Source organism: Ranitomeya imitator, chromosome 1 (genome assembly GCF_032444005.1).
Source record: "Ranitomeya imitator isolate aRanImi1 chromosome 1, aRanImi1.pri, whole genome shotgun sequence".
Taxonomy (NCBI): Eukaryota; Metazoa; Chordata; class Amphibia; order Anura; family Dendrobatidae; genus Ranitomeya; species Ranitomeya imitator.
In genome coordinates this window covers 1,147,849,753-1,147,873,879 of record NC_091282.1, presented here as the reverse complement: position 1 = coordinate 1,147,873,879, position 24,127 = coordinate 1,147,849,753, and positions in this window count along the sequence as shown.

Genomic DNA, 24,127 nt, shown 5'->3' with positions numbered 1-24,127 from the left:
AGAAACCACAAAATTGAAACGGGAGAAAAACAGTGACCAACGAGCCTGTCTAGGATTCAGACGCTTGGCAGACTCAAGGTACATCAGATTTTTGTGATCAGTCAAGACCACCACACGATGTCTAGCACCCTCAAGCCAATGACGCCACTCCTCAAATGCCCACTTCATGGCCAAAAGCTCCCGATTACCAACATCATAATTCCGTTCAGCGGGCGAAAATTTTCTAGAAAAGAACGCACATGGCTTCATCACTGAGCCATCGGAGCTTCTCTGTGACAAAACCACCCCCGCTCCGATCTCGGAAGCATCAACCTCAATCTGAAAAGGAAGTGACGTATCTGGCTGACGCAACACAGGAGCAGAAGAAAACCGGCGCTTAAGTTCCTGAAAGGCCTCCACAGCCGCAGGAGACCAATCAGTAACATCAGCACCCTTTTTAGTCAAATCCGTCAAAGGCTTAACAACACTAGAAAAATTAGTTATGAAGCGACGATAAAAATTAGCAAAGCCCAAGAACTTCTGTAGACTCTTAAGAGATGTAGGCTGCGTCCAGTCACAAATAGCCTAAACCTTGACGGGATCCATCTCAATAGTAGAAGGGGAAAAAATATACCCCAAAAAAGAAATCTTCTGGACTCCAAAGAGACATTTAGAACCCTTTACAAACAAAAAATTGGCCCGCAGGACCTGAAACACCTTCCTGACCTGCTGAACATGAGACTCCCAGTCATCAGAAAAAACCAAAACATCATCCAAATACACGATAATAAATTTATCCAGATATTCACGGAAAATATCGTGCATAAAAGACTGGAAGACAGAAGGAGCATTAGAAAGTCCAAAAGGCATCACCAAATACTCGAAATGGCCCTCAGGCGTATTAAATGCGGTTTTCCACTCATCACCCTGCCTTATCCGCACAAGATTATACGCACCCCGAAGATCAATCTTAGTGAACCATTTAGCCCCCTTAATGCGAGCGAACAAATCAGTCAACAATGGCAAAGGATACTGATATTTGACTGTAATCTTATTCAAAAGACGATAATCTATGCAAGGCCTCAAGGAACCATCTTTTTTGGCCACAAAAAAAAAAACCTGCTCCCAAAGGGGACGAAGATGGACGGATATGTCCCTTTTCCAAGGACTCCTTAACATAATTCCGCATAGCAGTATGCTCTGGCACTGACAGATTGAACAAACGACCTTTAGGGAATTTACTGCCAGGAATCAAATCTATAGCACAATCGCAATCCCTGTGAGGAGGAAGCGAACTGAGCTTAGGCTCCTCAAAAACCTCCCGATAATCAGACAAAAATACCGGAACCTCAGAAGGAGTAGATGAAGCGATAGAAATCGGAGATGCATCATCATGAACCCCCTGACATCCCCAGCTTAACACAGACATTGTTTTCCAGTCCAGGACTGGGTTATGAGTTTGTAACCATGGCAGACCAAGCACTAAGACATCATGTAAATTATACAGTACCAGGAAGCGAATCACCTCCTGATGAACGGGAGTCATACGCATGGTCACTTGTGTCCAGTACTGAGGTTTATTCATAGCCAAAGGTGTAGAGTCAATTCCTTTCAAAGGAATAGGAAATTCCAGAGGTTCCAGACTAAACCCACAGCGATTGGCAAATGACCAATCCATAAGACTCAGGGCAGTGCCTGAATCCACATAGGCATCGACGGAAATGGATGATAATGAACAAATCAGCGTCACAGACAGAATGAACTTAGACTGTAAAGTACCAATGGCAACAGACTTATCAACCTTTTTTGTGCGTTTAGAGCATGCTGATATAACATGAGCTGAATCACCACAATAAAAACACAATCCATTTTTCCGCCTATAATTTTGCCGTTCACTTCTGGACTGAATTCTATCACATTGCATTATCTCAGGTGCCTGTTCAGAAGACACCGCCAAATGGTGCACAGGTTTGCGCTCCCGTAAACGCCGATCAATCTGAATAGCCATAGTCATGGACTCATTCAGACCTGTAGGCGCCGGGAACCCCACCATAACATCTTTAATGGCCTCAGAAAGGCCATCTCTGAATTTTGCAGCCAGAGCGCACTCATTCCACTGAGTAAGCACCGACCATTTCCGAAATTTCTGACAATATATTTCTGCTTCATCTTGCCCCTGAGAGAGAGCCAATAAAGCTTTTTCAGCCTGAATCTCTAGGTTAGGTTCCTCATAGAGCAAACCCAATGCCAGAAAAAACGCATCCACATTGAGCAACGCAGGATCCCCTGGTGCCAATGCAAATGCCCAATTCTGAGGGTCACCCCGCAGGAAAGATATAACAATCTTGACCTGCTGAGCAGGGTCTCCAGAGGAGCGAGATTTCAAGGAAAGAAACAACTTGCAATTGTTCCTAAAATTCAGAAAACTATATCTATCTCCAGAAAAAAACTCTGGGATAGGAATTCTAGGTTCAGACATAGGCGTATGTACAACAAAATCTTGTATATTTTGAACCTTAGCAGCAAGATTATTCAGGCTGGAAGCCAAACTCTGGACGTCCATGATAAACAGCTGAGGTCAGAGCCATTCAAGGATTAAGAGGAGGAAAGAAGCAGTCAAGCTGCAATTAAGGCTAGGCAGCAAACACTGAGGAGGGGGAAAAAAAAAAAAAAAAAAAACTTCCTCAGACTACTTTTCCTCCTACTTCAGCCAAAACGATGACCAATTTTTTCAGGCCGGCTATACTGTCATGATCCCAATGGCAGGGGATCACAAAAGGACAAGCACAAAAACAAAACAAGCTCTAGGGTGATGGAACCTGAGCTGACCGCGATCCTGAACCTAAACACACAACTAGCAGTAGCCGGGGAACGTGCCTACGATGATTCCTAGACGTCTCGCGCCAGCCGAAGGATTAACTTCCCCTATTAGAAGAAACACAGACCTCACTTGCCTCCAGAGAAACACCCCACAGAAATAGCAGCCCCCCACATGTAATAACGGTGAAATGAGAGGAAAGCACATACGTAGTTATGAAAATAGAATCAGCAAAAATGAGGCCCGCTAAAGCTAGATAGCAGAGGATACAAAAGTGAACTGCGCGGTCAGCGAAAAACCCTTCAAAAAACCATCCTGAAATTACTTGAACTCATGTGCCAACTCATGGAACATGAGGAGTAATTTCAGCCCACTAGAGCAACCAGCAGCAAGGAATCACATATCTGCAAGCTGGACTAAGACAAAAATTAAGCAAAAAGTGGAACAGGAAAATCAAAACTTAGCTTGTCCTGAAGATTACAGACGCAGGGAGCAGAGGTAAAAAGACACGCTGATTACATTGATAGCCGGCGAGGAAATGACAAAAAAAAACAGGTTAAATAGGAAACTCCCATAACCTGATGGAACAGGTGGACACCAGAGACTGCAGAAAACACAAGTCACCCAGTACCATCAGTAACCACCAGAGGGAGCCCAAAAACAGAACTCACAACAGGATGGGCATTGATTTGTCTTTTTCTTCGGCGTTTCATCCTCAGACTAATGGCCAAACTGAGCGAACTAATCAGACCTTGGAGACCTATTTGAGATGCTTTGTGTCTGCTGATCAGGATGTTTGGGTGTCTTTCTTGCCGTTGGCCGAGTTTGCCCTTAATAATCGGGCTAGTTCGGCTACTTTGGTTTCACCTTTCTTTTGTAATTTTGGTTTTCATCCTCGTTTTTCTTCTGGGCAGGTTGAGCCTTCTGATTGTCCTGGTGTTAACTCTGTGGTGGACAGGCTGCAGCAGATTTGGACTCATGTGGTGGACAATTTGACGTTGTCTCAGGAAAGGGCTCAACGTTTTGCTAACCGCCGTCGGCGTGTTGGTCCCCGGCTTCGTGTGGGGGATTTGGTTTGGTTGTCTTCTCGTCATGTTCCAGGTTTCTTCTCCTAAGTTTAAGCCTCGGTTTATTGGTCCTTATAGAATTTCTGAAATTATTAATCCGGTGTCTTTTCGTTTGGCTCTTCCTGCCTCTTTTGCTATTCATAATGTTTTCCATAGATCTTTGTTGCCGAGATATGTGGTGCCCGTTGTTCCCTCGGTTGACCCTCCTGCCCCGGTGTTGGTTGAAAGAGAGTTGGAATATGAGGTTGAGAAGATTTTGGATTCTCGTTTTTCGAGGCGGAGGCTTCAGTATCTTGTCAAGTGGAAGGGTTATGGCCAGGAGGATAATTCTTGGGTTGTTGCCTCCGAAGTCCATGCCACCGATTTGGTTCGTGCTTTTCACTTGGCTCTTCCTGATCGGCCTGGGGGCTCTGGTGAGGGTTCAGTGACCCCTCCTCAAGGGGGGGGGTACTGTTGTGAATTCCGCTCTTGGGCTCCCTCCGGTGGTTGTGAGTAGCACTTTTGTGAGTTCTGCTCTTGGGCTCCCTCTTGTGGTTTCTAGTTGTATGGCTGCTCCTTGGAGTTAGCTGTCATCAGCTGCCTCCACTTATCGTCTCTTCTGCTCTGCTATTTAAGTCTGGCTTTTTCTTCAGCCTGTGCCACTTGTCAATGTTTCCTGGCTGGATTCACATCTCTGCTTGGATTCTCCTGGTTTGCTGACCAGTTCTGCAAAGATAAGTTCTGGCTTTGCTCATTTCAGTCCACATGTTGTGGACTTATTGTTGTGTACATTCTATATTTGTCCAGCTTGTCAGTATGGATTATTTCTGTTAGCTGGAAGCTCTGGGAAGCAGATTTACCCTCCACCTTTAGTCAGGTGTGGAGATTTTTGTAAACTCTGTGTGGATTGTTTTGTAGTTTTTATACTGACCGCACAGTATCCTTTCCTGTCCTATCTATCAAGCTAGACTGGCCTCCTATGCTAAAATCTGATTTCATTTCTGCGTATATTATTTTCCCCTCCTCTCACCGTCAATATTTTTGGGGGGCTATCTTTCCTTTGGGGATTTTCTCTGAGGCAAGATAGGTTTCCTGTTTCCATCTTTAGGGGAAGTTAGATCTTAGGCTGTGCCGAGGGGTCTAGGGAGCGTCAGGTACCCACCACGGCTATTTTTAGTTGCGCTGCTAGGTTCAGGGTTTGCGGTCAGTACAGATACCACCTCCTTCAGAGCTTGTCTCATGTTGTTCCTAAACCACCAGATCATAACACTTCCCATTGCACAACTCCTCTGTCCCGTAACCTCCGATCCATGTGAACGGCCTGAGTCATGGCCTCTTCCAGAGAGCAAGGAGGAGGATGAAGAGCCAGAGCGTCCCTTAAATGATCAGTCAGTCCCCTCTGGAACTGACACTTGAGTGCTGAGTTGCTTCAGGACACCTCCGGAGACCATCTCCGAAATTCCAAACAGTACCCTTCAGCAGAGAACTTTCCTTGTGGTAGACCCATAATAGTGTCCTCTGCCAATCTGACTCGGTCTGGTTCATCATAGATGAGCCCAGAGCCTCAAAAGCTTATCAACAGAAATTCTCTCAGGGGCGGTCAGGGGTAAGGAAAAATCCCAAGACTCCGGACCCTCCATCAGTAAAGATGCACTACCGTTCAAAAGTTTAGGGTCACTTAGAAATGTCCTTACTTTTTTAAAGAAAAGCAGTTTTTTTTGCAATGAAGCTAACAGTAAATGATTCAGAAATACACTCTATACATTGTTAATTTGGTAAATGTGGTTTGTAATGCAATATCTTCATAGGTGTATAGAGGCCCATTTCCAACAACCATCACTCCAGTGTTTTTATGGTACTCTGTGTTTGCTAACTGTGTTAGAAGGCTAATGGATGGTTAGAATACAATTAAAAACCCTTGTGCAAGAATGTTAGCACAGCTGAAAACAGTTTGGCTGATTAGAGAGCCTGACCTTCCTTTGAGCTAGTTGAGAATCTGGAGCATTACATTTGTTGGTTCCATTAAACTCTCAAAATGGCCAGAAAAAAAGAACTTTCATGTGAAACTCGACAGTCTATTCTTGTTATTAGAATTGAAGGCTATTCCATGTGAGAAATTGCCAAGAAACTGAAGATTTCCTACAACGGTGTGTACTACTCCCTTCAGAGGAGAGCACAAACAGGCTCTAACCAGAGGAAAAAGAGAAGTGGGAGGCCCCGCTGCACAACTGAGCAACAAGACAAGTACATTAGAGTCTGTAGTTTGAGAAATCGACGCATCACAGGTCCTCAACTGGCAGCTTCATTAAATAGTACACGCAAAACGCCAGTGTCAACATCTACAGTGAAGAGGCGACTCTGGGATGCTGGCCTTCAGGTTAGAGTGGCAAAGAAAAATCCATATCTGAGACTGGCTAATAAAAGGAAAAGATTTAATATGGGCAAAAGAACACAGACATTGGACAGAGGAAGACTGGAAAAAAGTGTTATTGTTACACCCGCTTCTGTTTCTGTATCTTTGCGGAGTCCCCGTCGGGACTCCCGCTCTGTGCCAGGCTCCACGCTGTCAGGATGCAGCCTCAGCCTTTCCTTCCTCTCCTGCTTCCTGGCACACTGCCAGCAGGCTCTCAGGCAGAGTGCTTAAATCACACACGCTCGCTCCCGGTCTCTTAAAGAGACAGCGCGCATTTTTTTAAAGATGCTTCTGGCCAATACCGTGTTGTTCATTGCTATTTCTAGCTCCTCCACCATAGGCAGGGCGTCGGAGCAGCAAGTTACCCCTGTTGCTTCTTCCGGTTAATGTCAGCATGTGCTTCTGTTTCTGAAGTTCTCTGCCAGTGCTCTGCTTATACTCTCTGTCTCCACAGATCATCAGTTACTAATTACCCGGCTATCTTGGATGACATTCGCTCTGTCTACGTCAGATCCGTCTCGTCCCGACAATCTGTCATCCTCATCTCCGGACAACGCCAGTACCGCTGGAACCAGCTTCTACCTGTACACCCGGTATCACCTGGTTTGCTCCACGTCTCCCGCTAACCCTGCTTGTCCGTTTATCCCGCTGGGACAGCTGCCACGAGTTCGGGCTCTAACTGGAGGTAGCACCCGTGTCCCCCAGGCATTCCATTCTGACCCTGTTCAAGGGGACTTACCACGGGTGTCTGGGGCTCACGTAGTCACGCCCCCTTCGGAGCCCCCCGGACCGTGGTCCCGAGGTTCCATGTTAATCTTAATAAAAACGAATGTGAACTTCAACTTCTGTGCCTGTTTCTATTCGTTACAGATTGCTCTGGCCATGGAACCCACTGGATCCCAGACTTTACCTGCCATGGAGCTATGTCAAGAAGTTAACCGTCTGAAGGGTCAACAGGACAAGATCATGACTTTTCTACTCAACCTGTCTGCTCGCATGGATACCCTGGTTTCTTTGACTGCACCTGTCTCTGCTACTGGTATCCAGGTATCTAGCTGTACTGCAAGTAAAGGTCTTCGCCTGATGGCTCCCACCCGCATCCGTGGCGATCCTGTTCAGTGGGGTTCATTAACCAGTGCCCATTGCACTTTGAACTCCTGGGGCATATGTTTTCTTCTGATAGGGCCAAAGTGGGTTTCATCATGTCCCATATAGATGGAGAGGCTCTTGCCTGGTTGAATCTGCTGTGGGAGAGAATGGATCCTGTGGTTACAAATCTCCAGTCTTTTCTAGAGGCATTTCGCAGGACCTTTGATGACCCGATCCTGCTACGTCGACAGCTTCGGCTCTTCTTCGACTGCGACAGGAGGATCTTACAGTAGCTCAGTATGCGGTGCAGTTTCTTACCCTATCTTCTGAATTAGCCTGGAACAACAAAGCCTTGGTGGCTACCTTCTGGCAGGGTCTTTCAGGAAGAATCAAGGATGAGCTGGCGGGATGGGACATACCTACAATTCTGGTTGATCTGACTTCCCTGGCAGTTCCGATTAATCTACGGTTTCAAGAACAATCCAAGGAGACCAAACGTGAAAAGGGGTCCTATCATCTGGTTTCTAATACTCCTAAGTCATCGACCTCCTCGACTTCGTCATCCTCACCTATGGCTATGGAGGTAGATCGAGTAAGCTTCGGCAACTGCCGCCAGGAGACACGCTGCCAGGTGGGGAGCGATTTCTACTGTGGCAGTTCCAAGCATTATATCCACACTTGTCCAAAGAAGTCAGGGAAATCTAGTGCCTAGGGTCTGTAGGAGAGGCTACCCTAGGCAAGGATCATCTCTCTCCTTCTCTACAAATAGCTGTCTCCATGGTCTTCGGCAAGGTAAAATTTTTGGAATTCTGTCACCTGGATTCCGGAAAACTCATTCATCAGGTGCTAGTGGATCGTTATCAGATACCAGTCCAGCGCTTCCGGAACCGTTGCAGGTGACATCCGTGGATGGCAAACCTCTGTCCGAGTCCGTTGAGTTCCAGATTGAGCTTTTGGAACTCTGGGTAGGTTCAATGCATTCAATGCATTCTGAAATAATCCGCTTTTATGTGTTGCCAGATTTGTCTCACCCCTTGCTTCTAGGTCTACCTTGGTTTCGGATACATGAACCAGTCTTAAATTGGAACACAGGAGAGGTTCTGCGCTGGGAAGACTCCTGCTTGGATCGGTGTATCATTCCCATCCATCCTGCACTTCCTCCAGTCCAGGTCACTGCTCTCCCGGGTCTACCATGTTCTTACTTGTCATTTGCTGATGCCTTTGGGAAAAAGGAAGTGGAGAAATTACCCCCGCACAGGTCGTATGATTGCCCCATTGATTTGCTCCCCGGAACATCTCCTCCTCGAGGGCGAATTTATCCTCTTTCTGAAGCAGAGACTCACTCCATGTCTGAATACATTCAGGAGATCCTGGCCAGGGGATTTATCCGGAAGTCATCCTCGCCAGCCGGACCAGGATTCTTCTTCGTGAAGAAAAAAGATGGTTCCCTGTTATGATAAGGTAATTCAGTACCACAATGGACATAGAGGTCAGAGCACATTCAGTGACCTGACAATAACCCAAAAACATAGAACGAGCTCTGAGACGTGGGAACTCTGCTGACCGCAATCCCTAATCCTCTCCAACCACACTAGAGGCAGCCATGGATTGCGCCTAACGCTCCCTATGCAACTCCGCACAGCCTGAGAAACTAGCTAGCCTGAAGATAGAAAATAAGCCTACCTTGCCTCAGAGAAATACCCCAAAGGAAAAGGCAGCCCCCACATATAATGACTGTGAGTTAAGATGAAAAGACAAACGTAGAGATGAAATAGATTTAGCAAAGTGAGGCCCGACTTTCTGAACAGAGCGAGGATAGGAAAGGTAACTTTGCGGTCAACACAAAACCCTACAAAAACCACGCAAAGGGGGCAAAAAGACCCTCCGTACCGAACTAACGGCACGGAGGTACACCCTCTGCGTCCCAGAGCTTCCAGCAAGCAGGAAAAAACAAATAGACAAGCTGGACAGAAAAAACGGCAAACAAAATAGCAAAGCGGAACTTAGCTATGCAGAGCAGCAGGCCACAGGAATGATCCAGGAGGAAACAGGTCCAATACTAGAACATTGACTGGAGGCCAGGATCAAAGCACTAGGTGGAGTTAAATAGAGCAGCACCTAACGACTGCACCACATCTCCTGAGGAAGGAAACTCAGAAGCCGCAGTACCACTTTCCTCCACCAACGGAAGCTCACAGAGAGAATCAGCCGAAGTACCACTTGTGACCACAGGAGGGAGCTCTGCCACAGAATTCACAACAGTACCCTCCCCCTTGAGGAGGGGTCACCGAACCCTCACCAGAGCCCCCAGGACGACCAGGATGAGCCATATGAAAGGCACGAACAAGATCGGGAGCATGGACATCAGAGGCAAAGACCCAGGAATTATCTTCCTGAGCATAACCCTTCCACTTAACCAGATACTGGAGTTTCCGTCTTGAAACACGAGAATCCAAAATCTTCTCCACAATATACTCCAACTCCCCCTCCACCAAAACCGGGGCAGGAGGATCAACAGATGGAACCATAGGTGCCACGTATCTCCGCAACAATGACCTATGGAATACGTTATGTATGGAAAAAGAATTTGGAAGGGTCAGACGAAAAGACACAGGATTAAGAACCTCAGAAATCCTATACGGACCAATGAAACGAGGTTTAAACTTAGGAGAGGAAACCTTCATAGGAATATGACGAGAAGATAACCAAACCAAATCCCCAACACGAAGTCGGGGACCCACACAGCGTCTGCGATTAGCGAAACGTTGAGCCTTCTCCTGGGACAAGGTCAAATTGTCCACTACATGAGTCCAAATCTGCTGCAACCTGTCCACCACAGTATCCACACCAGGACAGTCCGAAGACTCAACCTGCCCTGAAGAGAAACGAGGATGGAACCCAGAGTTGCAGAAAAATGGCGAAACCAAGGTAGCCGAGCTGGCCCGATTATTAAGGGCGAACTCAGCCAAAGGCAAAAAGGACACCCAGTCATCCTGATCAGCAGAAACAAAGCATCTCAGATATGTTTCCAAGGTCTGATTGGTTCGTTCGGTCTGGCCATTAGTCTGAGGATGGAAAGCCGAGGAAAAAGACAAGTCAATGCCCATCCTACCACAAAAGGCTCGCCAAAACCTCGAAACAAACTGGGAACCTCTGTCAGAAACGATATTCTCTGGAATGCCATGTAAACGAACCACATGCTGGAAGAACAATGGCACCAAATCAGAGGAGGAAGGTAATTTAGACAAGGGTACCAAATGGACCATCTTAGAGAAGCGATCACAGACCACCCAAATGACTGACATCTTTTGAGAGACGGGAAGATCTGAAATAAAATCCATAGAGATATGTGTCCAAGGCCTCTTCGGGACCGGCAAGGGCAAAAGCAACCCACTGGCACGAGAACAGCAGGGCTTAGCCCGAGCACAAATCCCACAGGACTGCACAAAAGTACGCACATCCCGCGACAGAGATGGCCACCAAAAGGATCTAGCCACTAACTCTCTGGTACCAAAGATTCCAGGATGACCAGCCAACACCGAACAATGAACCTCAGAGATAACTTTATTCGTCCACCTATCAGGGACAAACAGTTTCTCCGCTGGGCAACGATCAGGTTTATTAGCCTGAAATTTTTGCAGCACCCGCCGCAAATCAGGGGAGATAGCAGACACAATTACTCCCTCTTTGAGGATACCCGCCGGCTCAGATAAACCCGGAGAGTCGGGCACAAAACTCCTAGACAGAGCATCCGCCTTCACATTTTTAGAGCCCGGAAGGTACGAAATCACAAAGTCAAAACGGGCAAAAAACAGCAACCAACGAGCCTGTCTAGGATTCAACCGCTTGGCAGACTCGAGATAAGTCAAGTTCTTATGATCAGTCAAGACCACCACGCGATGCTTAGCTCCTTCAAGCCAATGACGCCACTCCTCGAATGCCCACTTCATGGCCAGCAACTCTCGATTGCCCACATCATAATTTCGCTCAGCAGGCGAAAACTTCCTGGAAAAGAAGGCGCATGGTTTCATCACCGAGCAATCAGAACTTCTCTGCGACAAAACAGCCCCTGCTCCAATCTCAGAAGCATCAACCTCGACCTGGAACGGAAGCGAAACATCTGGTTGACACAACACAGGGGCAGAAGAAAAACGACGCTTCAACTCTTGAAAAGCTTCCACAGCAGCAGAAGACCAATTGACCACATCAGCACCCTTCTTGGTCAAATCGGTCAATGGTTTAGCAATACTAGAAAAATTGCAGATGAAGCGACGATAAAAATTAGCAAAGCCCAGGAACTTTTGCAGACTTTTCAGAGATGTCGGCTGAGTCTAATCATGGATGGCTTGGACCTTAACAGGGTCCATCTCGATAGTAGAAGGGGAAAAGATGAACCCCAAAAATGAAACCTTCTGAACACCAAAGAGACACTTTGATCCCTTCACAAACAAAGAATTAGCACGCAGGACCTGAAACACCGTTCTGACCTGCTTCACATGAGACTCCCAATCATCCGAGAAGATCAAAATGTCATCCAAGTACACAATCAGGAATTTATCCAGGTACTCTCGGAAGATGTCATGCATAAAGGACTGAAACACTGATGGAGCATTGGCAAGTCCGAATGGCATTACTAGATACTCAAAATGGCCCTCGGGCGTATTAAATGCAGTTTTCCATTCATCGCCTCGCTTAATACGCACAAGATTATACGCACCACGAAGATCTATCTTGGTGAACCAACTAGCCCCCTTAATCCGAGCAAACAAATCAGATAACAACGGCAAGGGGTACTGAAATTTAACCGTGATCTTATTTAGAAGGCGGTAATCTATACAAGGTCTCAGTGAACCATCCTTCTTGGCTACAAAAAAGAACCCTGCTCCTAATGGCGACGATGATGGGCGAATATGCCCCTTCTCCAAGGACTCCTTCACATAACTCCGCATAGCGGCGTGCTCAGGCACAGATAAATTAAACAGTCGACCTTTTCGGAATTTACTACCAGGAATCAAATCGATAGCACAATCACAATCCCTATGCGGAGGTAGGGTATCGGACTTGGGCTCATCAAATACATCCCGGTAATCAGACAAGAACTCTGGAACCTCAGAAGGGGTGGATGACGAAATAGTCAGAAATGGGACATCACCATGTACCCCCTGACAACCCCAGCTGGACACAGACATGGATTTCCAATCTAATACTGGATTATGGACTTGTAGCCATGGCAACCCCAACACGACCACATCATGCAGATTATGCAACACCAGAAAGCGAATAACCTCCTGATGTGCAGGAGCCATGCACATGGTCAGCTGGGTCCAGTACTGAGGCTTATTCTTGGCCAAAGGCGTAGCATCAATTCCTCTCAATGGAATAGGACACTGCAAGGGCTCCAAGAAAAACCCACAACGCCTAGCATACTCCAAGTCCATCAAAATCAGGGCAGCTCCTGAATCCACAAATGCCATGACAGAATACGATGACAAAGAGCAGATCAAGGTAACGGACAGAAGAAATTTTGACTGTACCGTACCAATGGTGGCAGACCTAGCGAACCGCTTAGTGCGCTTAGGACAATCAGAGATAGCATGAGTGGAATCACCACAGTAGAAACACAGCCCATTCAGACGTCTGTGTTCTTGCCGTTCAACTCTGGTCAAAGTCCTATCGCACTGCATAGGCTCAGGTTTAAGCTCAGGTAATACCGCCAAATGGTGCACAGATTTACGCTCACGCAAGCGTCGACCGATCTGAATGGCCAAAGACATAGACTCATTCAGACCAGCAGGCATAGGAAATCCCACCATGACACCCTTAAGGGCTTCAGAGAGACCTTTTCTGAAAATAGCTGCGAGCGCACCTTCATTCCATTGAGTGAGTACGGACCACTTTCTAAATTTCTGACAATATACCTGTATCTCATCCTGACCCTGACACAGAGCCAGCAAATTTTTCTCTGCCTGATCCACTGAATTAGGTTCATCGTACAGCAATCCGAGCGCCAGGAAAAACGCATCGATATTACTTAATGCAGGATCTCCTGACGCAAGAGAAAATGCCCAGTCCTGAGGGTCGCCACGTAAAAAAGAAATAATGATCCTAACTTGTTGAACTGGGTCACCAGAGTAGCGAGGTTTCAAAGCCAGAAATAGTTTACAATTATTTTTGAAACTCAGAAATTTAGTTCTATCTCCAAAAAGCAAATCAGGAATAGGAACTCTCGGTTCTAACATAGAATTCTGAACCACAAAGTCTTGAATATTTTGTACTCTTGCCGTGAGCTGATCCACACATGAAGACAGACCTTTAATGTCCATCGCTACACCTGTGTCCTGAACCACCCAAATGTCTAGGGGAAAAAAAAGGCAAAACACAGTGCAGAGAAAAAAAATGGTCTCAGAACTTCTTTTTTCCCTCTATTGAGAATCATTAGTACTTTGGGCCTCCAGTACTGTTATGATAAGGTAATTCAGTACCACAATGGACATAGAGGTCAGAGCACATTCAGTGACCTGACAATAACCCAAAAACATAGAACGAGCTCTGAGACGTGGGAACTCTGCTGACCGCAATCCCTAATCCTCTCCAACCACACTAGAGGCAGCCGTGGATTGCGCCTAACGCTCCCTATGCAACTCGGCACAGCCTGAGAAACTAGCTAGCTTGAAAATAGAAAATAAGCCTACCTTGCCTCAGAGAAATACCCCAAAGGAAAAGGCAGCCCCCACATATAATGACTGTGAGTTAAGATGAAAAGACAAACGTAGAGATGAAATAGATTTAGCAAAGTGAGGCCCGACTTTCTGAACAGAGTGAGGATAGGAAAGGTAACTTTGCGGTCAACACAAAACCCTACAAAAACCACGCAAAGGGGGCAAAAAGACCCTCCGTACCGAACTAACGGCACGGAGGTACACCCTCTGCGTCCCAGAGCTTCCAGCAAGCAGGAAAAAACAAATAGACAAGCTGGACAGAAAAAACGGCAAACAAAATAGCAAAGCGGAACTTAGCTATGCAGAGCAGCAGGCCACAGGAACGATCCAGGAGGCCAGGATCAAAGCACTAGGTGGAGTTAAATAGAGCAGCACCTAACGACTGCACCACATCACCTGAGGAAGGAAACTCAGAAGCCGCAGTACCACTTTCCTCCACCAACGGAAGCTCACAGAGAGAATCAGCCGAAGTACCACTTGTGACCACAGGAGGGAGCTCTGCCACAGAATTCACAACAGTTCCCTACGGCCCTTTATCGATTTCAGGGGGTTGAATCAGATTACGGTAAAAAACAAGTATCCATTGCCACTAATTTCTGAGTTGTTTGACTGTCTTAGGGGTTCTAAAATCTTCACCAAACTAGACCTCAGAGGGGCCTACAACTTGATACACATTTATGAGGGAGATGAGTGGAAAACCGCTTTAACACCCGGGGTGGACACTACGAATACCTGGTAATGCTATTCGGCCTAAGCAATGCACCTGCAGTTTTTCAGGAATTTGTAAATGATATTTTCAGAGATTTGCTCTATTCGTGTGTTGTCATTTATCTGGACGACATTTTGATCTTCTCTGCAGATTTAGCCTCTCATCGGAGACAAGTACATCTGGTCTTACAAAGATTCAATGAGAACATTCTTTATGCTAAATTTGAAAAGTGTCTCTTTGAACAAGCTTCTCTGTCCTTCCTTGGATACATAGTCTCGTCCACAGGTTTAAAGATGGATCCTGAAAAGGTATCCGCTATCCTAAAATAGCCTCGTCCATCCGGCCTGAAAGCCATAAAATGCTTCCTGGGGTTCGCCAACTATTACTGTTTGTTTATTCCACACTTTTCCACCCGAGTGGCACCCATCTCAGCCTTGACCCGGAAAGGCGCGAATGCCAAGGAATGGACTCCTGAGGCAGAGGAGGCTTTCGCTTCTCTTAAACAGGCCTTTAATTCCGCACCTGTTCTCCATCATCCGCATTTTGATCAACAATTTTTCTTGAGGTAGACGCTTCTTCTATAGGTGGTTCTCACCCAGAGGTCGTCTACTGGTCGGATGTTTACTTGTGGTTTTTTCTCCAAGGTTTTTTCCACTTCTGAAAGGAATTATTCTGTAGGAGATCGTGAATTGTTGGCATTCAAGTTAGCCCTGCAGGAGTGGCGGCATCTCCTTGAGGGAGCTGTTCATCAGGTTGTCACTGATCTTATAAACCTCGCTTATCTCCAATCCGCTCAAAGATTGAATCCTCGTCAGGCCTGTTGGGCCTTATTTTTTGCTCAATTTAATTTTGTTCTTCATTTCCATCCAGCTGATAAGAATGTTAAAGCTGATGCACTCTCTAGAGCGTTCCTGCCTCCCGACTCTGAGGAAGAACCGCAACACATCATTGAACCGTCCAGGTTTGTGTCCGTGGCTGTAGTTAATCTTGCTTGTCTTTCTCCGGGTAAGACTCTTGTATCTAGTTCTGATAAGATTAGAGTTCTCCGCTGGGGTCACTCTTCAAAATTGGCCGGTCATGCTGGTCAGAAGAAGACCTTGCAACTCATTTCTCATTACTACTGGTGGCCCACCATGGGCAAAGATGTCTAGGAATATGTTGCTGCCTGTCTTTCGTGTGCCCGCTACAAGACTGCTAAACATCTCCCCTCCGGGCAGTTATTACCTCTTTCTATTCCTTCTGTTTCCTGGCAGCACATTGCGATGGACTTCATTACTGATCTTCCTGTTTCTTCTGGCTGTTCTGTTATCTGGGTAGTGGTGACTCCCCTATATACAGTATATTTTGATTTGGAGGCAAAGTAAGACAGATAGTGCCGGAGAGCAGACTGGAGCAGTCTGAGGCAGGAAGAACGTATGAGGAGCCGTGCAGCCACGAGAAAGTGCTGCAGCTCCTGTACAGAGATACAGAAGGAAAAACATCATACACTGAGCGTGCAGGACAGCGAAGCACAGGAGAGTGACATCAGGGGAGGACAGCTGTGAATGAACTATTCCCCTTCTGAAGTGCAGATAACCGGTAGCTGGCACACAGAGGTTGTAAGGGACTCTAAGACTTACAGCAGAGACCGGCAGGACAGCTGAACTGCAAGTTACCTGTCTGCCCTAATACCCAGCAGGCACAGTGACACATAGAGCCCAGGCCATGATAGAGACCCTGTAAAAAGGCTCGAGTTACCTGTCATATGGGTTTGTGTCCTATTCTATATGGGGGACAGAGAGAAGAACTGTGAGGACCTTATCAGAAGCCATAGGCAGTAAGGGACTACAACACCACCACGCTAGAGGAAGGCTTTCATCTCCACCTGGTAAACGGGAACTCTGGATTCGCTTCCAAGCTGGCCGGACCCTGCCTGTACCTGTGATCTGGTGCCCTGGACTGCGGTTGTCTGAAGTCTTCAGTAAATCAGGTAAAGAGACTGCAAACCTGTGTCCTCGTTCTTTACTGCACCATTCACCATCATCTTCCATCTAGAAATCGGGAGCCCTGGGGATATACTTCACCTGTGGGAAGTTATACCATCTAGCTGCCATAACATCACCCCAGAGGACACCTTAAAGTAGCGTCGGTCCCTATTGACCGAATACCACAGGTGGCGTCACGAACATAAACTTTATTCAATCTCCCTTTTACATGGGCACCCAGGGCCACGGACCGGGTCGCCACCGTGACATCCCCCTGTGAACACCGGACCCAGTACCAGGTACCCCACAGCCCTGGTGGGCGACTCACATGCACAAGAGCTTTAGTAGATTGTGGGCTGAGGAAGGGACTCATTCTGGCAATATTTTTGAGTTGGAGATGACAGGAGGTGGCAACAGTTTGGACGTGCGGTTTGAAGGACAGAGCATAGTTGAGATTTACCCCGAGGCAGCGGATTTCAGGTGAGGGAGAGAGCGCGATGCCGTTTACCATAATAGATTGGTCAGGTGTGGGGGATACGCGAGATGAGGGAAAGATGATGAGTTCGGTTTTGTGTAGATTTTTTAGGTGAAGAAGGAGGATATGGCTGATAGACACTCCGGGATTCTGGGCAGCAGAGTGGTGAAATCGGGGCCAGAGAGGTAGATCTGAGTGTCATCCGCATACAGGTGGTACTGGAAGCCATGGGACTTTATGAGTTGTCCTAGGCTAAGGGTATAGATGGAAAAAAGTAGGGGCTCTAGAACAGAGCTTTAAGGGACTCCAAAGTTGGATGTGCAGAGAAACAAAAAGCCTGTGAAAGCAAAATGGTGCAAAATTTTTAATGTAACTGAATTGCAAACATGATTTTTAGCCCCAAATAGATGCATCTATGTACGTAAAAAATTGTTTCCAGAGGTGTTCACCTCTTAAACCTTCTATGTAATTTTTTCAGATGGGCAACCATTCAGATCTCGCGTTTAATCTTCTTACCTGCACTCGAACAATAAAAATAGGAATAAATTTGGTTTATCGGCTTCTTCTTTGCCATAAATATTCATACCATGAATTGTGTTTTTATCATATTTACAAAAAAAAGAAACGTTTCCTGATTGACTCTCAGAAATGTCTTGCAAGAACAACCCACACTGGTAAACCACAGCACAGAGAGGACACATTGCTGCAAAACTAGCAAAGTAAGGGTTACGTGACACATTTGTGCCAGCCCTCCTGTACGTACCCTGGCACCCAGCTTCATGCCTGGTGTAATCCCTCCTGCTATACATATACCACCCTATAGCCCATGCACGTATCTCCTCTCATCCTCTCCCCCCATATGACCCAATCAGACCGCGCTCATCCTTTTTATGTCCTCTCTCTGTCCCTCCCCATCCCTGTCCTTCTCATGCTGTTCTGTGCTTGTTGCTTTGCAGTGTAATGTGTGGAGTGGAAGGAAAGGGCTCATCCTCTTCTGGGGTCATCCATCGTGTGCGTGACTCGCTATTTGTCCAGGCCAGAGGAATATCCCCTGCAATGCATCCCAGACTCTGCAGTCAGGTAGGTGTCACTTGTCCCATGTATCTGCATTACACACAGATCTGGTGTTTTGCCCCAGCTGGAAGGTAAATTTAGTAATTGATGCCATCCTCATGTCATTAACCCATAGGGAGGATGCACTTATTAATTACTACCGGGATGGATGGCAGAATACCAGGCATCACAATAATGAGATGAAAATATGAGAACAGTCTTGTACATAGATGGAAATAGTATCCTGGCAAGATCACTAGTAGGATTAATAAAATATTGAATGCACCATTGCGAATTCATGCAGGAGGACTGATAACCGGTTGTGGTAGATCCAAAGTCTTCCCTTCCATGTGAGTTCATACATCCCTGTAGTTTCATCTTTCTATAATGTTCCTAGAATTCATATTTCATCATACAGTACACAACCAGTTCTTGCAAGAAATTACTGCAGCTCCTTTAATGTTGATGTAGGACTTTTTGCAGCTGCATGGACCAATTTTCCTTCTTGTTGCTTCATAAATTTTTGAGGGATATGCAGTTCTAAGTAGCATCACTGTTGTGCTAAATTTAAGCAACTTTTTGATGACTGTCTTCATGGTATATCTAATGCCTAAGAAATTTCACCTTTAAATTTCAACGATAAGATCCTTTAGCTGTGTTGTAAGCTGTTTGCTGAAAAAAGCAACTAAAAAAGTTACGAAAATCCAACCAGAAAAGATAAACTTTATATGGGGATAATCAGAATCACTGTAATTGCTGTTAGATCAGTACTGACTACTATTTAAAGCAGCACTCCTAAGAATATTTTTTTTCTCATTAAATGTGTGTATAAGGGTATGTAATGTGTACCGTTCTGGTCATCTTCTCAGTGACATCAGTGCTCTTCTGACTAGCCAGCTCACTCTAAGCTCTGTGTATGAGTCGGAAGTCTCTTTTACAATGTAAGTCTAAGGAGCCTCTTTCTGTCACTTCATACTTACATTTTAAAGCTACATTTGGGTCACACAGAGCGCAGTGTGACTCGGAGAATCTGAAGACCAGTGACGTCACTGAGAGGAGAAGAACGGTGCTGAATCCCGGAGAAAGCATCAGTGAGTTTATTAACACACTAGACACAATGAAAAGGAAGCATGCAGTTGCTTTGGGATTACTATATATAAAGTCTTTATTATAAATAACAACAAACAGGAACATGGAAAACGCACAAATTATAAAAATATTTAAAACAATTGATAATCCTATCAAGGTGTGCCGATAATAAAGCCACCCCCAATCTTCATCTGCCTGGTATTGTTTGAATTCACAGGATTTATAAATATGCAAACATGAAACCAATAAATGAGAGTTGAAAAACTCATATAAGACCTGGGGATAACCAAAAATCTAAATAATACAATGCAATTCAATGTAACAACCTTGTAGTGAATTGGGCAAAAAATATATATATACGTGTGTAAAAAACCTCATGAAGTTATAGAGCTAGATAATATTCGCTCACTGTTAGGCTATGTGCGCACATTGAGTATTTGCTTGCAGAAATTTCGGCAAGGTTTCTGCATGTCTTGGCAGCAAAAGCACACGTTTTGCCACAATTTGTGGTGCGTTTTTGCCGCAGTTTTGTATGTGTTTTTTTGTACAGCAATGAAGGCTTTTTTTATATAAATAAATATATTAAAAAAAAAGTTATGTGATGTAATTTCTTTGTTCAACACCTTTTTTATTCTGATGCCACAGCATCAGAGTAATGGGATAAAGGTACCTTCACACATAACGATATCGTTAACGATATCGTTGCTTTTTGTGACGTAGCAACGATATCGTTAAGGAAATCATTATGTGTGACAGCGACCAACGATCAGGCCCCTGCTGGGAGATCGTTGGTCGCTGAGGAAAGTCCAGAACTTTATTTCGTCGCTGGACTCCCTGCAGACATCGCTGGATCGGCGTGTGTGACACCGATCCAGCGATGTCTTCACTGGTAACCAGGGTAAACATCGGGTTACTAAGCGCAGGGCCGCGCTTAGTAACCCGATGTTTACCCTGGTTACCAGCGTAAAAGTAAAAAAACAAACACTACATACTTACCTACCGCTGTCTGTCCCCGGCGCTGTGCTCTGCACTCCTCCTGCACTGGCTGTGAGCGTCGGTCAGCCGGAAAGCAGAGCGGTGACGTCACCGCTCTGCTTTCCGGCCGCTGTGCTCACAGCCAGTGCAGGAGGAGTGCAGAGAAGCAGAGCGCCGGGGACAGACAGCGGTAGGTAAGTATGTACTGTTTGTTTTTTTTACTTTTACGCTGGTAACCAGGGTAAACATCGGGTTACTAAGCGCGGCCCTGCGCTTAGTAACCCGATGTTTACCCTTGTTACCCGGGGACTTCGGGATCGTTGGTCGCTGGAGAGCTGTCTGTGTGACAGCTCTCCAGCAACCAAACAGCGACACTGCAGCGATCGACATCGTTGTCGGTATCGCTGCAGCGTCGCTGAGTGTGAAGGTACCTTAAGCGCTTGGTGTCAGCAACTGCCATTGACATCTAGCCCTAGGCTTAGTGATAAGAAGGTGTCAGCCCGACACCCTCATTACTAAACTGGTAAAGTAAACACAAACACACACACATGTCACCAGCTTATGTAGGAAACATTAACATAATGAACCTACATTGGCTGTAACCAAACAGCAACTGTTGATTCAAAAAAATTAAAATGATCATGGGCTCCTGCGTAATTTTCATAACCAGCAGAGGGAAAGCCGTTGGCTGATGTTAATATTTTGGGAAGGAGCCAATAGCCATAAAGGTTCCCAGGCTACTAATATCAGCTCACAGCTATTTGCTTAGCTTTTACTGGCTAGTTTACAGGGGAAACCCAGAAAAAATTGACATAGGGTCCTCCTATACAATCTAACCTAGGAAGGGACCATGGATATTGGCCCCCTCCCAGACTAAAAACATCAGCGCTCAGCTGCCTCAGAAAAGGCACATCTATAAGATGTATCAAATCTGGTGCTTAGCCTCGCTCTTCCCACTTGCCCTGTAGCAATGGCAAGTGGGGTGATGGTTGGGAGGTTGATGTCACCTTTGTATTCTTAGGTGACATCAAGCCCTGAGGTTAGTGTTGGAGAGGCGTCTATAAGACTCCGCCATTACTAACCCCATCAAAAACAAAACACACACCCAGAATAAAGTCCTTTATTTGAAATAATGATACAGACGCCTTTATTGAATCTAAATTAAATCATACTCACCGAATGCCTAATCCACTGATGCCAATGTCTCCTACAACAAAAATAAAATAATAAACCACAATATTCTTCACCTGTTCGCATAGAAGATAATCCATAATGTCTCACGACGATCCTGATTACTTTGAGAGCAGTCACTGATGTGACTGCTTTAAAAGACAGTCGGCAATACACTGACAGGAGGTAATCGCTCCCGCAATGTATCACTGTGTTGCCGTGAAAGAGGTCACCGGAGTTCATCAGCTGATCAGCTCCAGTGATCTCCCTTAAGGCACCACTGCTGCGTGAGAAAGTTCTCATGCAGCGGTGGTGCCATAGGTAAGAGCACCGGAGCTGATCAGCTGATGAACTCTGGTAAACTCTCTCACGGCAGCTCAGTGATAGGCTCCGGTCACACTATCAGTATTTTACATCAGTATTTGTAAGCCAAAACCAGGAGTGGAATAATCAGAGGAAAAGTATAATAGAAACACGTCACCACTTCCGTATTTATCACCCACTCCTGGTTTTGGCTTTCAAATACTGATGTAAAACACTGACCAAATACTGATTGTGTGACCGTGGCCATACACTGTGCAAGAGATTATCTCGTTGTCAGTGTATCACCGGCGGCCAGGTAGAGCAGTCACATCTCATGATGTGACTGTTCTACATGTAAGATCACGGTGGGACACTTGGGATTGCGTGGACTACTGTGGACAGGTGAGCATATGGTGGTTTATTATTTTACATTATTTCTAGGAGACGAGGGCATCAGGGATTTGGCGTTAGGTGAGTATGGTCAGCCCAGCCAAACCCAACCGGACCAGAACACCAATCACAACAACCTGACAAAAGCCGGAATTAGGAAGATGGCAGATGAAGGCCAGGAGAGGTATGTCAGTGACTGGAAGAATGATATCATCAGCTCACAGAAACTGACCATGTACCGGAGCCTACAGAGAGACTACAGACTGGCCCCATATCTGGAGAAACTCCCGGACCCCAGAGACCGCCAGATCCTGAGCCGATATAGACTCAGTGCCCACAGTCTGGCCATCGAATCTGGCCGACACAGGCAGAGCTACAAGCCCAGGGAGGAAAGACTGTGCCAACACTGTGACCAGGAGGCCATAGAGGACGAAACCCACTTCCTGCTACACTGCTCCAAATACAGCAGTGAGGGACACTCACTTCAGGAGACTCTCACATCTCTTCCCAGACTTCATCACCATGAAGGAGGAAGAGAAAACATATATCCTGCTGGGGGAAGAAGAGAGAGCGGTGGAGATAGCGCGGTATGTGAGCGAATGTCATAGACTGCGAGAAAGAGAACTATGATGCCATGGACTATAGCCCCCAACCTGGACCTGCCCCATCCACCACCCCTATGCCATGGACTATAGCCCCCACAATGGATCTGCCCCATCCACCTCCCCTATGCCATGGACTATAGCCCCCACAATGGATCTGCCCCCATCCACCTTCCCTACAGCTCCTACCCAACATCCCCACAGTCCCTATCCCTATTGCCTTTATACACTTGCTTTGGCAAAACTGATGTGTATTTGGTCCTGCCAATAAAGCTTCTTTGAATCTTGAATCTTGAGTATAATGTATAATGTGTTTTTATTTGAATATGTATGTAATTATTTTACATTGTTTTTTTTGTTTGTTTTTGTTTTAAGTGTCAGCACAGGTGCTGGCTGATGAGTCTACTTCTCCCATCAGTGGCTCCTGCCATCACTATTATCAGTGACAGCAGACATAGCCTGATGGGAGGAGTAGTCTCATGAGCCCACTCCTGCTGACCTGCGGTAAGCTTTCTACTGTAGGTCCCTGCTGCGGGTCACAGTATCTCTGCAGGGTAACGCTGTCAGATGAAATTGTGACCCCACAGCATTCTGACGACGGTCTTACTGGCGGTAGCATTACCGCCAATATGAACCGCTGTGCTGGTGTTTCCCACGTCGTCACACAGATGACAGCGTGGGAAACACCAGAGGAAGCCGGTAAAAATGCAAACAAAAAACACAGCAAATCTGCAAACATTTTTATACCTGCGTTTTTGCTGCGGATTTGACTGACTCAATTGAATGTGTGGAAAACGCACAAAGACTTCACATGCTGCAGAAAAAACACACTGTAAATACTCAAAGGAAATTTACTGACCATGTGCACAACACTTTAGGATTGTCATTGAATTAGCTTGTTTAAGGCTTCCATAACGTTTTTGGTCAATTTTCGAGCGGAAAAAAAACGCAATTAAATTGCATCAAAAACGCACTGTGTGCACATGAGTGTAAAAAATAATGCAGAAGTAATGCCCAAATTATGCCAAAAACAGAACAATGAATGACCATATAGGAATCAAATAAATAAATGATAGAGAAAGCAATAGCGTGGTGAGCTAATCAATGAAGTCCTGTGAAATAAGGTAAATGGGATGAGGAGAGAGCCCCACGTGTATCACCACTAATTTGTGGCATCCTCAGGGTGAAGATGCCATATAATAACACACTACACACCACAGTGAATGACATATACACACATTTAATGACGCGTTTGTGTAGGTCCAAAGACATACTGATAGGGAAATTAGATTGTGAGCCCCATCGGGAACAGTGATGATGATGTGTGCAAACT